Here is a 13,959-nt window from a genome sequence, read left to right as displayed (position 1 = left end):
AAATGAAAGATGTCTGCTAGTGTTGTTAGTAGTGAGATTAGGGGAATCAAAGTTCCATCCCAATCGTTGGTGTCACATTCATTTCAATCTTTAATGTTGAAGTCAACGTTAAAGATATCAAGGTTATGTTTTTGCAGAGTGTTCTCTACGTCATATGTGATGATTTTGCGGAGAAAAGAGCAAATCATAAAAATGATTTAGCTGGCTTTTCACTGGCAGGGTCACGTTTTTGTCACACATGCTTTATCTCGTGCACCTCAATAGTCAGTTCATCATGTTACGCAGACACACCTACACTTCCTTCAGCTTAGTAACGCTGCCTCTCTGGTGACGTTTTGGAGGACAACTGCTTTTTCCTCAAGAGAAGACTGTCTCAAGCTGAAGCAAGACTTCTCCCCTTAAAGAGCTCTTACGTACTCTGTTAGAAGACTGAAGCAGGTGCCGGCTCATTCTGGCATTCTAGTAACATTTACTCTGTCCACAGACCAATGAGTAATGAACAGGTCATGATAAAGAAATCCCAATCCTTGTCTGCCAACATTATCAGACCGTAGGAGGCATGAGAGGTGATGCCCTGGTACGGAAGCATGAGCCCGGATAGCTCAGTCGGTAGAGCATCAGACGTTTAATCTGAGGGTCCAGGGTTCAAGTCCCTGTTCGGGCGATGAGTGCAGGTTTGTGTCCTGCCGTCTGCGAGCGTCTCCCTTTGGCGTTTGGGTCGGCCTCGAGGACGTATTGGATTTTGAGGGGCGGTTTCTCGGACAGGGATTAGGCTTGTCCTCGACTAAAATAAATGTAAGAGCTGTCCAAACTGAAAAGAACTTTCACTGACACCATTGCCCTTTGCTTTGCCGTGAAATGCACACAAGTAGTGTATTTAATAAGGCATGATTGTTAAAACTAGTTGTATTTCCTAATTAAACTGAGGCCTAGTCCTGTCTTAAACTAATCCCTGTGCGGGAAACCACCCCTGAGAGACATTTTGCTTAAGGTTTGCAGATGAAAGTAAACAAAAAATTGATTGAGACCTCAGAAAATGAATGCCAAGCGCCTTCCGGCCGACGCACTCAGGCAAACCTGCAGGCGCAGCCATGCCAGAGCCTGGTGGCACGCCATGATCGTATAGTGGTTAGTACTCTGCGTTGTGGCCGCAGCAACCTCGGTTCGAATCCGGGTTACGGCAGTCCACCCATGGATGTGGGTGGATCATCCCAACGCTGCCCCTTTTGTACCTACCTGACCGACAAGTTCTTTTCAGCACACAACAAGCCCAGAGGGTTCGCAAGGATGACTCGTTGTAGTTGTGGCCGTACCTGCTAGCGATCGGACAGCCTAACCATTCCTAACAACATTTCAATACCTCTGAACGAGGTCGGAACACTTCCGACTGAGGTCCGAACGATTTGCGAACAGCTCCTAACTAAATCCAAACAGGTCCTAATGCAAATCTGATATATGAGCCAATCAATTCCTACCAAGACTGAAAGAGCCAATCAGCAATCAAGTTGACATGCCAATCGCGCCGCTGATTGGAGAAATGAGTTAACATTACATTCAATCTAATTCTCCGGAGATAGAAGGTAAGCTGGATTGGTACACGCTTACGTAGCAAGTCAGCTAACGTGTATCAGTTACAGTGTTGTGTGTTACAGTAGTCCCTTTCACACATACAGTCTTTACTGGTAATTTACTGGTAAATTGCAGTTAACAGATCATGTGTGAACAGAACCTTTCCGGTAAATCAGTGCTCCCAATTTACCAGTAAGACAGGTTGTAAGATTACCAGTAATTTACCGGTAAGCGCTATGTGTGAACGAAAAATATAGGATTACCGGCATTTAGAACGGACGACGTCAGACCGCGCTGACAGCTTCGGGCCAATCATAATGATTTAAAACAGATGACGCGTTTACGCCCAGATTGTTTACGGACGTTTCCACACATGCGGTGCTTGAAAGTCGAGCACACCTGAAGTTTACGTCCACATTTCTTCACAAAAGTTGTTTAAAACATCTTACCACCTACTTGTCGAATTGCCGACGTCCTTAGCATGCCCTATGTGAAGCCTAATGTGCAAAAAGTACTGTTGTTTAAAACGCCATCGGTTTGACGTCGCCTCATGCAATGTTGTTTGGTCATGAGCAACTTCGCGACTGTCAGAGTTTACCACAGACGTGAAAACAACAAAATACGGACCGTGGATATGAACGACATGGATTGTTTACAAATACAACACTGAGCTCGCCGCGCGCCACAGGTACTTCCGCTTTCTCAACGAATTTACCGGTATTTTGATACTGATGTGTGAATGATGTCTTACTGGTAAAAAGACGGAATGTCACTGCGTGTGTGAACAGCAGATTTTTGTATTTACTGGTAAATTCATTCTGTTAAATTCATGGTAATTTACCAGTATTACTGTGTGAAAGAGGCTAGTAACGTAACTACTTTTTTGAGAAAAAAGTAGTGTAACGCGTTACTACTGAAAATTTGGTAACGTAACGTAGTTCATTTTCCAATTCAGCGCAACGTTACTTTTGGTTAGATTTGACAGGGACACTGCCATCTGCGCGCTTGCACAATAGTCACAAGGTCCACACACATGACAGCTCGTATCAGTCTGCAAAGAAATCATGGCAAGCAAGAAGCAGCTGACGCTAACTTTTGAGGGATGGAGGCATCTTAATTTTAATCAATGTTTTATCAACCAATTGCCTGGTTTTAATAAATAAGAAATAAATTAAAGAAAACGATTCAGCTTCATATTTATGCTTAAATAATTTTTTTTAAACATAAATATGAAACTAAATCGTTTTTTTTATTTTTTTCTTATTTATTAAATTCAAGCAATTGGTTGATAAAACATTGATTGAAATTAAGATACAATTAATACAAAACGAAATTCACTTTAGAGAAAGGTTTCTACGAAAACAAACTTAATAAAGTGGTCAAAATCATGTCTACCCACTCCGTTTGAAGTTAATTTCGTTTTGTATTAATTGTATCTAAGCATAGTATCTCGGAAGATCGTGCTTGTTAAATAGCTCTGTGGCTTACTGCACTGAAGCGGCAGTTTAAAATATAAACCCAGAATTCAGCGAACGTCAAGAACAAGAAAACGGAAACCACCATCAGACAGAGACGCGGAATTTACCATGGGCGTAGATTTAGGGTGCGACTAGGGACATGTCCCTACCAATATTCAGGGAAGACTGAATTGTCCCTAGCAATAATTTCGACCAAACAATTAATCTGTATTTATATATAACAACTGATGTCCGTCTTATTCTATTTTTTACTTATTATATTTTTTTCAGGAATCATTTAAATGATATTAGAAATCTTTTTCAATCCCGTTCTGTAAAAATAAAGCTCTGTGTGGTACACAAACGGTTAACAGCTTTCGTTCTCTGCAATGCCCGCCTTCGTATCTCACATCGCTAATATGATTGGCTTTGCATTTCTTTAGTCCCGCTTCTCTAACTCACATTGCTAATATGATTGGATTAGCATTTCTTGAGTCCCGCCTCTCCAACTCACATCCATTTATGATGGGCTTGTCTTACTCGCTACGTGTGATAGGATGGTTTCACTTTGTACAACGCGCCAAAGTTCACTCAACAAGACGCGCGTGATTATTCGGGCTACAGGTAAGTGAGGAAGAAAGTATTATTATACCCACTGTAACTGTTTCATGCACAAAAAAGTGGTGTCACATAATGATTCAAGGACAGTGTTTTAACAAATACACGACAATCCCATGTTAACCTGAGGAGTTGCAAACTTGTGTCAACCTTTTATAAATGGGGTGGCAAGGTTATTTAGGGGTTCCCTAATCCATGAAAGAAAATAACCCCAACATGGTGAAAACATGAATTCATGTCATTATTGCTGAATACTTTACATTACTGCACTGTGGTCATTACTTGCACAGATGTACATAATGCAAGATTGCATTTTAAACTTTATTTCTTTCACACTGATTAACTGTCTGTTAATGAAAAGAAGATTTAATGCAGGGATTCCCAAAGTGTGGTACGCGCACCCCCAGGGGTACGCGAGCTGCCACCAGGGGGTGCGCGAGAGGAAAAATGTAATGGCGGTCTGTTTCTTTAAGTGGGATTTTTCCATACAATAAATAAATAAAAAATGAACAGTAAACATTTCCTTTGTAATCGCTTTTATTTTAAATAAAAAACTATAATTTATTAGTTTTTGATAGAAACGTAGAAGACAGCTGCTGTCTTTTTCTACGCACTGCTCTTCTGTTATGCACTGCAGCCGCTATATGCGTGCCAACTCGTTTCATTCATTCCATATATATTATCAATATGCTTAACTGGCTGAAATCAGGGAAACTGTCATGTGGGACGTCTTATGATAAAGTTGTTAGTCACGAAGGAGGAGAGGGACCGAGAGAGCGAGACTTTTTATGGCAAAAATAGAACTAATGAAATGTGACGAGACATGGGCACAGGATACGCGAGCAATGTGTTTTCATGCATGGTATAGAGACCGCCAATGAATTATATAATAAAATACATAAATACTTACTGTAGAGAACTTATTTAAAGCTTTCATTTAATTTTGTTTGAAACTTGAGCTGTTATAATGAATCTGCAAACTATTATACACCTTTTGTGCGAACAGTAAAGGCTTTCGTTAATGTGTTTGATGGGTCTGCACGTGACGCACTGGTAAACATGAGGAAACCTCTCATATGTCATCTATTAGCTGACGGCAGTAAGTGTACGTTTTTTACCATAGTAAACTCGAATGGCGTCTAAATATCACAGTGGTTAAACGCATACACGGGGGCTAGGGTTGCCACCCATGTCTGATAAAAAACCTGGACATATTGATGACCCGGCCAATTGGTTTGCTCACAAGCCCCCCCATAGCATAATATTTCTATAGGCCTATGCAATTATTGGCAACACTTTACAATTCTCTTTTTTTTTATTCTTATTTGTTAACATTAGTTAATGTATTAACTAACATGAACTAACCGTGAGCAGTACATTTGTTACTGTATTTGTTAATCTTTGATAACGTTAGTAAATAAAAATACAGCTGTTCATGGTTTATTCATGTTAGTTCACAGTGCATTAACTAATGTTATCAAGATTTAAATAAATGTATTAATAACATTAACAAAGATAAAAAATTCCTTTATGCTATAAGTGCAGTTTATTATTAGTTCATGTGTTAACTAATGAACCTTATTGTAAAGTGTTACCCAATTATTTGTTCATTATGTTAAAATATGTAAATCAGTTTTACAATTTATTAAAGCTGCTTATACTACTTATGTAAACTGTTTTTATTTATATTCCATTGCAACTTTAAACACATCTAAATAGCAACTAGCAAATATGCACATGAAATTAAACTTGTTGAACTCACCTCAACATGTACCGTACACACTGCATATTAATTCGGTTGTCACTTCACCTTTTAATGCTTAATCCTGTTCTGTACACACACAGTTCAGTAATTTACGGTATTGACAACCGAATTCCACAACCGAATTAACTCCCGCAAAATGCAGGTAGTGACAACCGCATTTACAGAAACTCTGCACAGTGTGTACATAACCGAACTGAACAACTAGTAGTTAATCAAGTGTTTAAACGTTCATCATAAACAGGACAGGTCTCTCTTCTGAAAAAAATAAATGCTTAGAAGGGGAAAAAGTCTTCTGTATGCGCGGTTCAGAAAATGACAGAGGCACAAGCGTTTGCTGACTAGTGTTGCCAGATCTTGCACTAAAAAAAACAGCGAACAAGAAGAATCCAATAATAAACCGAAATAAATCTAAATGCTTTACCTCAAAGATCAAAATATTGGGACCGGCCTCTTCACGCTTTATTAACATCAAAAACTTGATCGCTTCATGAGCCAAAAGCTATAAACGGTTAAGCACCAAAACGGTATTTACGTACAAAAAAGACGAGGACCTGGCAACACTGCAAGACCGCGCGCTCCGTACTGTGAAGCAGCCTCACAAAAGCATAAAATACACAACGCAAAGATGGAGGTTTATTGCAAAACACAATGCTGTTATTATTTTGGTCAAATCTGTGATAAGCACGCGAGACGGCAGAACGTTGCTATGGTTATCTCTGTGTCAATCATCGCATTTTTAGGAGTGAGTCTTGTTCCGTACAGACATGAAACGAACATTTAGGGGATTCACTCCCGCATTTTAATGCGGTTGTCACTCCCGAAAGTTTGTAGTGTGTACGAGACCGTATTTTACAATCATTTAACCCGCCATGGGTTAAGCTGATGTCACTTTTACAAACTCTACACCATGCAAGATTTTAACTCTTAAGACAGGGATTCCCCTTTGTGTAGTCTAGTGTAAAATGTGTCTTATATTTTCGCTTTTCGGGCACTCTCCATCTGCCATGGCGCTCCTGTTTCTAGATACACTGATAGTTTGGTTCGGGAGAAGAGATAAAAGCCCGCCCACACTGACAATTGATTGGTTGATGTTCTGAAACAGGCCAATCAGGATGCTCTCTGTCTTACATGCGGTAAATGAGGCAAACACACACACAGACGCAAGGTCTCCCTTTCTGCCGTGCGCGAGTAAATTTCATATTCACATAGCTTTTCGAAAACCGGGACATTCAGTGTCCCGGGAGAGTTGATACATTTCCCGGGACAGGTTATTAAAAAGAAGGACAATCCCGGTAAAACCGGGACAGGTGGCAACCCTAACGGGGGCGCGCATCATCTACGCTGGTCGTAGTTTCAGATGGTGCAATAGACGTAAATATTTTTCACAATGTTGGACGTAGCTAAGCCCGACGTAGGACTATTACACCCAACTTCTTAACGTCCGGCTAGTGCAACCGGCTCTTGGTTATTTGCGCATGATTAAACATGAGTATTTATGGTGAGAAAACAAAGCTTTTTTGGATTTTTTTAAAAATGGGGATTGGGGGTGCGCCAACCCGGTTGGGACATAGAAGGGGGTACGCAGGAAAAAAAGTTTGGGAACCCCTGATTTAATGTAAACTACAGAAACGTTAATAAACGTTAAGGAAACAGCATGATATACATACCTACTTCAACACTGGGATTTTTTGGCAAAATTAAATTAAGAATTAAATATTAATTGCATATTCTTCAATGTTATAAAGTAAATATGGATTCATATATGTTACAATGTGATTTTCTTTTTTTTTTACAAAGACTTAAACAGTTACTGTTTATTAGGCTCTAGGACAAAACAAATTGTTTATTATAGTACATTCAATTTGGGATTTCACCGGGGGTGGCGAGTCAGATGTCAAGAGTAAAGTGCATACTGAGTTGTCTGTTGTTTATGTCAAGTAAACGGTGATAAACAGTTTTTGCAATGCGACCATTTTATTTATGTCCCCACTAATGCCAGAATCAAACCTACGCCCTTGGAATTTACATAATGTTACACAGACCATGTTTAAATTTCAATGTTTCTGCACAGAAATACCAACTTGTTCACTTTGTTTGGTATTAATAAGCTGCGCATTGGAGTGCTGGCCGCGGTGCTGAAGACGCGCTCGGACTGTCATGGTCTTGTCAGACATCTGTGCTAGTGTAAGGTCTGAGTGCATCTGACAGGACCATGACAGTATTATGTTCTGTGTGGGGGACATGTGGAGTCATATGGTGTGTGTGGCTTCCACATGTTCCCAGTGTCTTGTCGCTGTCGTGATCTTGCCAGACCTTAGTATAGGTTCAGGTCTATGTTCTGAGGGCAAGGTCATGGCAGCATTGTAGTCTGTGTGGGAACACGTGTTTTTCACATTATGTATCTGTGTCACGTGTTCCCAGTGTCTCGTCATTTTTACCCTGCTCCCTTATGTACTCGTGTCTTACGTAATTAATTATGTTCACCTGTTCCCCATTGATGTGGTGTCTTTATAATGCCCTCTCGTTCTCTGTCGTGTGCGGGTTCGTTGTTGAAAACTCAGTGTTATGTGCTTTGTGTTAAAATCTGTTCCCGTTGTTCCTGTGTTTGTGTTCCACCACAGTATTATTATTTCATCCTCTGTTTTACCCCCACGTGGGTTTGTTTTGTTCTGTTTTATTAAATACATAGTTTATTTTTACACATCTCTTGCGTTTGGGTTTATCTTTAGTTTTCTCTTTTTCGGTGTTAAACACACCGTGACACGGACGGAGTACTGGTGGCAGCACAGATATTTACGTGCAACCTATTGGAAACTATTATTCGTTATTATATAATTATTATTCGTTATTTTACTTTATTACTTCCACTTAAGAAGAGTTCTGCACTTTTTATTTCAATATTTCTCTTTATATAAATACTATTTTGTACTTAAATCTATAATTTCATTATTTTACTAACCCAACTAACTCATCTGGGCTTTCCGATAGGTTCCACGTAAGGGGAAAAGTATAGCTTTCTTCCCTTTGAGAAGAGTTCTGCACTTTTAAACTTAAAAAAAATATATCTCTTTACAAAAAAATTTTTTTTCTTCTATTTAAAAGCTGTAATTTCGTTATTTTACTAACCCAACTAATGACTCATCCACTTTCCAATAGATTGCATGTAGATATCTGTGTATATGTGCCATCACGCGTCTTAAGCAGCGCGGGGAACAACCAGCACTCCAATGTGCAGCTTATTAATACCAGACAAAGTTGGTATTTCTGTCCAGAAACATTGAAATTTATACATGGTCCGTGTAACGTAATTTAAATCCCGCGTCTTGGCCTTATTGTTTTTTTCTTGTTCTTGACGTTTGCTGAATTCTCGGTTTATATTTTAAACTGCCGCTCCAGTGCAGTATAGCCACAACGCTATTTAACAATGAGCACAATCTCCCGAGACACTACAACATGCTACTAATAATTAATTAATAAGAGCTGTTTTCTTGTACACAATTAAATATTTTAAGTTAAATGTACAATGTTAAAACATGTAAAAAAGACAAGATTTTAACAATGTCAAGATCAAATGCCTGAGTAACAGGGTATTGTGTGTATGTGTTCGTGTGTTTGTGTGTGTTTCCAAAATATTTTCAAAATAAAGGCAACATAAAAGTAACGTAAAAGTAACGAGTAACGTAAAAAGTTACTTTCCAAAGGCGGTAACTAAGTAAAGTAATGGATTACTTTTTTAAAAAGTAAAGAGTAACGAGCAAACACTACTTTTTTAAAGTAACTTCCTTAACACTGATCAGTTATCGCTAACTAACCATAGTTAATACACACACGCGCGTATGTATTTCATATACATATGGGTTAACCCTTACGAAAATTAACCATGTTTTTGTGGTAAAAGTAGTAGTAACCATGATTTTTGGTGTATTGATTACTATTAGCAAAACAATGGTTTTACTACAGTAACCATGGTGTTACTATATGTGTTTGTTTGTTTGTTTGTTTGTTTGTTTGTTTTTTGTTTGTTTTAACTGTATTAAAACCATGGTTTATTTACGTTAAGATGTACACATCAAAATACATTTACAAAAGTATTTTATGTAGAAAGCACAGTCATGTTTTTGTTGTAAAAGTAATAGTAACCATGGTTTTCTTGGTGTATTGATTACTATTAGCAAAACAATGGTTTTACTACAGTAGCCATGGTGTAACTATATGTGTTTGTTTGTTTGTTCGTTCGTTTTAACTGTATTAAAACCATGGTTTATTTACGTTAAGATGTACACATTAAAATAAATTTTACAAAAGTATTTTGTGTAGAAAGCACATTAAATGTAAGTAAAGTGTGTACTGTTAAAGTTTAAAATACATTTTTGGAAAGTCAATTTGTTTTAAACAATTACAATATATATGTAAAAATTCAAACAATATGCTTATTTTGACATATTAAAATATATTAAAAAAATAACTAAGAATATTAAATGTTATTGTGTTTTAAATAATTCAAATTTTTACAGACAAATGGGCAAAACCTACGCTATTGGCAAATTTATTTAATGAGTCTTTTATTTAGTGTCTTCTGTAGATTAGGGGAACTCTATGCACGATCTATATATTTTTGGCTCAGGACAAAAACAAAAAAATGTAATTCAATTAAACACTTTAAAAAAAATATTGGAACTAACAACAACAGTTTAAAGCTGTATTACACTTATTGTTTTCGTTCTTAAATCCTTTTTCATTTTCCATATATTTTCTCCTGTCTGATGTCTTCCTGTGGCTGGATAGAAGAAAATAAACAACCAAAATGCACAACTACATTGATTTGTTTTAGATTATTTTTCAGATATGACAAAAACAGGGAAATCTTCTGCCTATTGGACTGACATTTGCCATAGGTATGCCACTTTCCAGTTTAGTACAGGAAAAAGACCTGGAAGCAAAAAATGGAAGGAGGTCCTGGAGCGGATTGATGCCTGTCCCCTGCAAAAGGGGAGTAAGGTGGACCTGTTTGGCAGGCACATCGTGTGCACTTGTGGGTTCCATAAGGTAGGTATATAATATAATATATATTAAAGACAAGAAAAGTCCCTGTATCATGTAATAGACTATTTTGTGGCCTTGGTGAGTAGTTTTTATCCTAATCTTTATTTTTCTCCAGTCAACAGGAACGACCTCAATTGAGGAAGAGCCTAAGGTAGAAGCAGCCAGCAGCTCAGAGGAGGCAGGGACATCACAGGCAGAACTGGGGGTGAAGTGTTCTCTGTGTAGTTTGGTTGTGGAGGCAGAGAAGTTCTCTGAACACCTCTCTGACTACCATGCTGAAGAGAGGTGTGACAGCTGTGGGGCCAGGGTCCAGGGTGCTGTTGGACTCCTCCAACACATTGAAACCGGCCATTATGGAGCCCTATTGGCTCCACGTGTTAGCCCTACAAATAAAAAAACATCTCCGTGCCCTTCACCATCTTCTCCACAGGTGCCACCTACTCCGCTGCATTTGCTGCACAGCAAAATCCCCAGTGTTAAATTAACACTGCTCAGTGTTTATATAATTCACACCAAGATTGGTGTTAAAAAAACACTAAATCAGTGTTAAAGTTAATAAGATAATGAAGTGATTGAGTCATTAATGGTGAACACCTGCTGGTCATTCCGTGTCAAATCAACAAAATTTTGGAATTGTTCCTGTCTTAAAATTTTTATTTTGTTGACTCTTTTTCTGGATAAAGTAATACTAAAATGAGGAAGAAAGCCAAAATATTAAATGCAATAGATAAAATGCCTAGAGTTTAATGAACACTATCATCATCTCTGTTTTAAAACTAAAATGACAACTTGCTTGCAGAGTTACATGGATGATAGGTTTAACTTCTAAAGAACTGCTGTAAATCTGGTTGATAAAGTTAGTCACCATTGTGCCGATTAGTGTTTCCTTTAGTTGGGTACTTGGGTCTTGAAGTTTAGTGTTAGTTTTCTTCTGCTCATTGTGGCAGTGTGTTTATAAAACACATCTGTTAAAGCAGAGCAAGATGAGAGAAATGAAGTCTATAACTGTTACTATATGAAATAGTATAAAAGTATAAGTCTTGGGAATCAATGATATCATAAAAAAGTAATCACTGAATATAAGTGTTTAATTTATGTTCTGCCAACCCTGTGAGGCTCCATGAAATCCAACAGTGCTGTAAAAGTCCACATACCCTGAAGAGTTAAATATTGTTTACCCAAATCTAATCTGTGGTTTCAATCAGACACACTGAGACATCAACAATCAGCCTATAAAACACAATCATGGTGACAATCAACAACAAAACGTCATGCCGCAATGCATGCTGGGTACCAGGATTGTAGAAAACTCATTCATAAATCCCATCATGCATTGCAACATGACAAAAATCTTGCAACTTTCTTACCATTAACTGTCACCATCGTTGAGATTTGTATCAGAAATCATGAAGTCTCTCTCAAGCAAAAAACAACAACAAAAAAAAACACTAAAGCATGACGGCAGTCTTATTCAATACAATGTCATTTCCATAGAGCTTTTTTATATGCCTGTTTCTTCATAATTAAATTGTGATCAAATGTTTCAATGATTTGTAAAGTAGAATATAATAAAAATAAACATTCTGAGAAGGTCTGGAAGAGCTTCCCTCTACATGAAGCAATGAACAAGTGGTCTTACTAAAACATTGTTGCTATTGCTAAAAGAGCAGAGTTAGATCAGTGTAGGTCAAGGGACAAATGCCTAACTAAAGGAAACACTAATCACAGTAATGGTGACTTCAAATGAACTCATAACAAACACAAACGTAAGATTTCATGTGATACATTTTGTGATAAATGTCTATTTGACTTGTGAGACATCACGTCAGAAAGAAGATTTGTCAACTAAATCACGCGTGTGGATGCTGGAATAGTTGAGCACTTGTATTTTGTTCTGACAGCTGTTTAGACGTTAAACTTATCCATTTAGAAAATAAATCTGCAAGTTATCATTTTATTTTTCAAACAGAGATGCTGATAGAGAGGCAAACGTTAAAGATTGCAGCTTTTGGAGGCATACACCCAACAATATTCATCTATTGCATTTAATAATTTGTCTTTCTTTATTATTTTAGTATTTTCTCCAGAAAACGAGTCATCAAAATAAAAATTTAGAGACAGGAAAATGTCCAAAATGTAATTGATTTGAATGACCAGCAGGTGTTCACCATTAATGTCTTAATAATCACTTCATTATCTCATTAACTTTAACACTGATTCAGAGTTATATTTTTAACACCAGTCTTTTTTAATACCGATTCTGGTGTGGATTATATAAACACCAAATAGTGTTGATTTAACACTGATAGAGTTAATTTAACACTGGGGATTTTTCTGTGTGTCTCCACTGCCATCCCGACAGCCATCCCCACGGCCCACTCCATCCCCTTTAAAAAATCTGAAGTCATCTTCATCCCCTTCACCATCTCCACAGCACTTTCCATCTCCACTGCCAACCCCACAGTGGGCAAGGCAGACCATCCAGTACCTCTCTGACAGTGAGCATCATTTGAGAAAGGTTGCCCTGGTCCAATCTGCAACGACACCTGCCTTTTCTGCACCTGCACCCTTCAGGCCACTTCCACTTGCCCAGTGGTTTGAGACTGTCCACTCCAACGACATCCTCAGTCATCTGGATGAGATGAAGGGGGTGATTACCTCCACCTATGGCCGAATCCTGAAAATGGATTCTACTAAGAAGGTAAAATACATTTTTTAGCATGAGGTTTATTTTTAGCTATAAATGTTAATTAATTGGAATGGATATAATTTCATAATAATTATGAATAAGTGTGCATTTGTGTTATATACTATTGTAATGCACCAAAATATTTTTTATGTATAATTATTCCCATCACAATGTCTTTATGTGTCCTTATGTTTGTTTTTCAGATCACCAAAAAGTTGGCTGGTGGCATTGGGGGCACGGCTGTATGGATGACGAACATTGGGAATGAGCTCGGCCAGGTTCTGAACAGTGTTCTAACAACAACTGAAGGCGCAGGACTGGAGGAGCTGTGCCAAGGTGTTGTGAGACGCTACCAGAATGCTGGCGAGCCAGAGCCTGAGGTCATCTATGTTGACCGGGGGCCTCATTTATAAAGCGTGCGACGCACAGATTTGATCGTAAAGTTTGCGTACGCAAAAATCCACGGCAAAGTGCATATTTATAAAAGCTGTCTTTGACGTGGAAAAGTGCTTAGCGCCACGTCAGGGTCTGAGCAGACGTACGCACTTTTGCTTGTCTGATTGCTGCAGGTTTTTGGAAATATAAGCCATTCTTGCTGTTTGAAATTTGGTTTAAACATTGAGAAGTGCTCTTTTATATGTCTGTGACATTAATTAGGCATCGTTTAAAGGCGGAGATCTGAAACTGCTCGGCTGCGCACAAGTTCAAGTTCATTTGCGATTTATAGATTTGAAAGGGGTACGCGCGTTTTTTGCGCGTACGTTCGGTTTATGAATCACACGTACGCATTTTTTATAAATGATCGTAAGATCAAATGT

The 13,959-nt window shown here is 38.1% G+C and overlaps 1 non-coding gene across 1 annotated transcript; it reads left to right on the top strand.

The window, feature by feature from the left end:
* The first annotated feature begins 591 nt into the window (after positions 1-591).
* Positions 592-664, top strand: trnak-uuu (transfer RNA lysine (anticodon UUU)). The gene has a single exon. It is a non-coding gene; the product is annotated as a tRNA-Lys (tRNA).
* Positions 665-13,959: the final 13,295 nt, after the last annotated feature.

Source organism: Paramisgurnus dabryanus, chromosome 14 (assembly GCF_030506205.2).
Source record: "Paramisgurnus dabryanus chromosome 14, PD_genome_1.1, whole genome shotgun sequence".
Lineage (NCBI taxonomy): Eukaryota > Metazoa > Chordata > Actinopteri > Cypriniformes > Cobitidae > Paramisgurnus > Paramisgurnus dabryanus.
The sequence above is the reverse complement of the archived record's forward strand: the minus strand, read 5'-3'. Positions and strand labels throughout refer to the sequence as shown.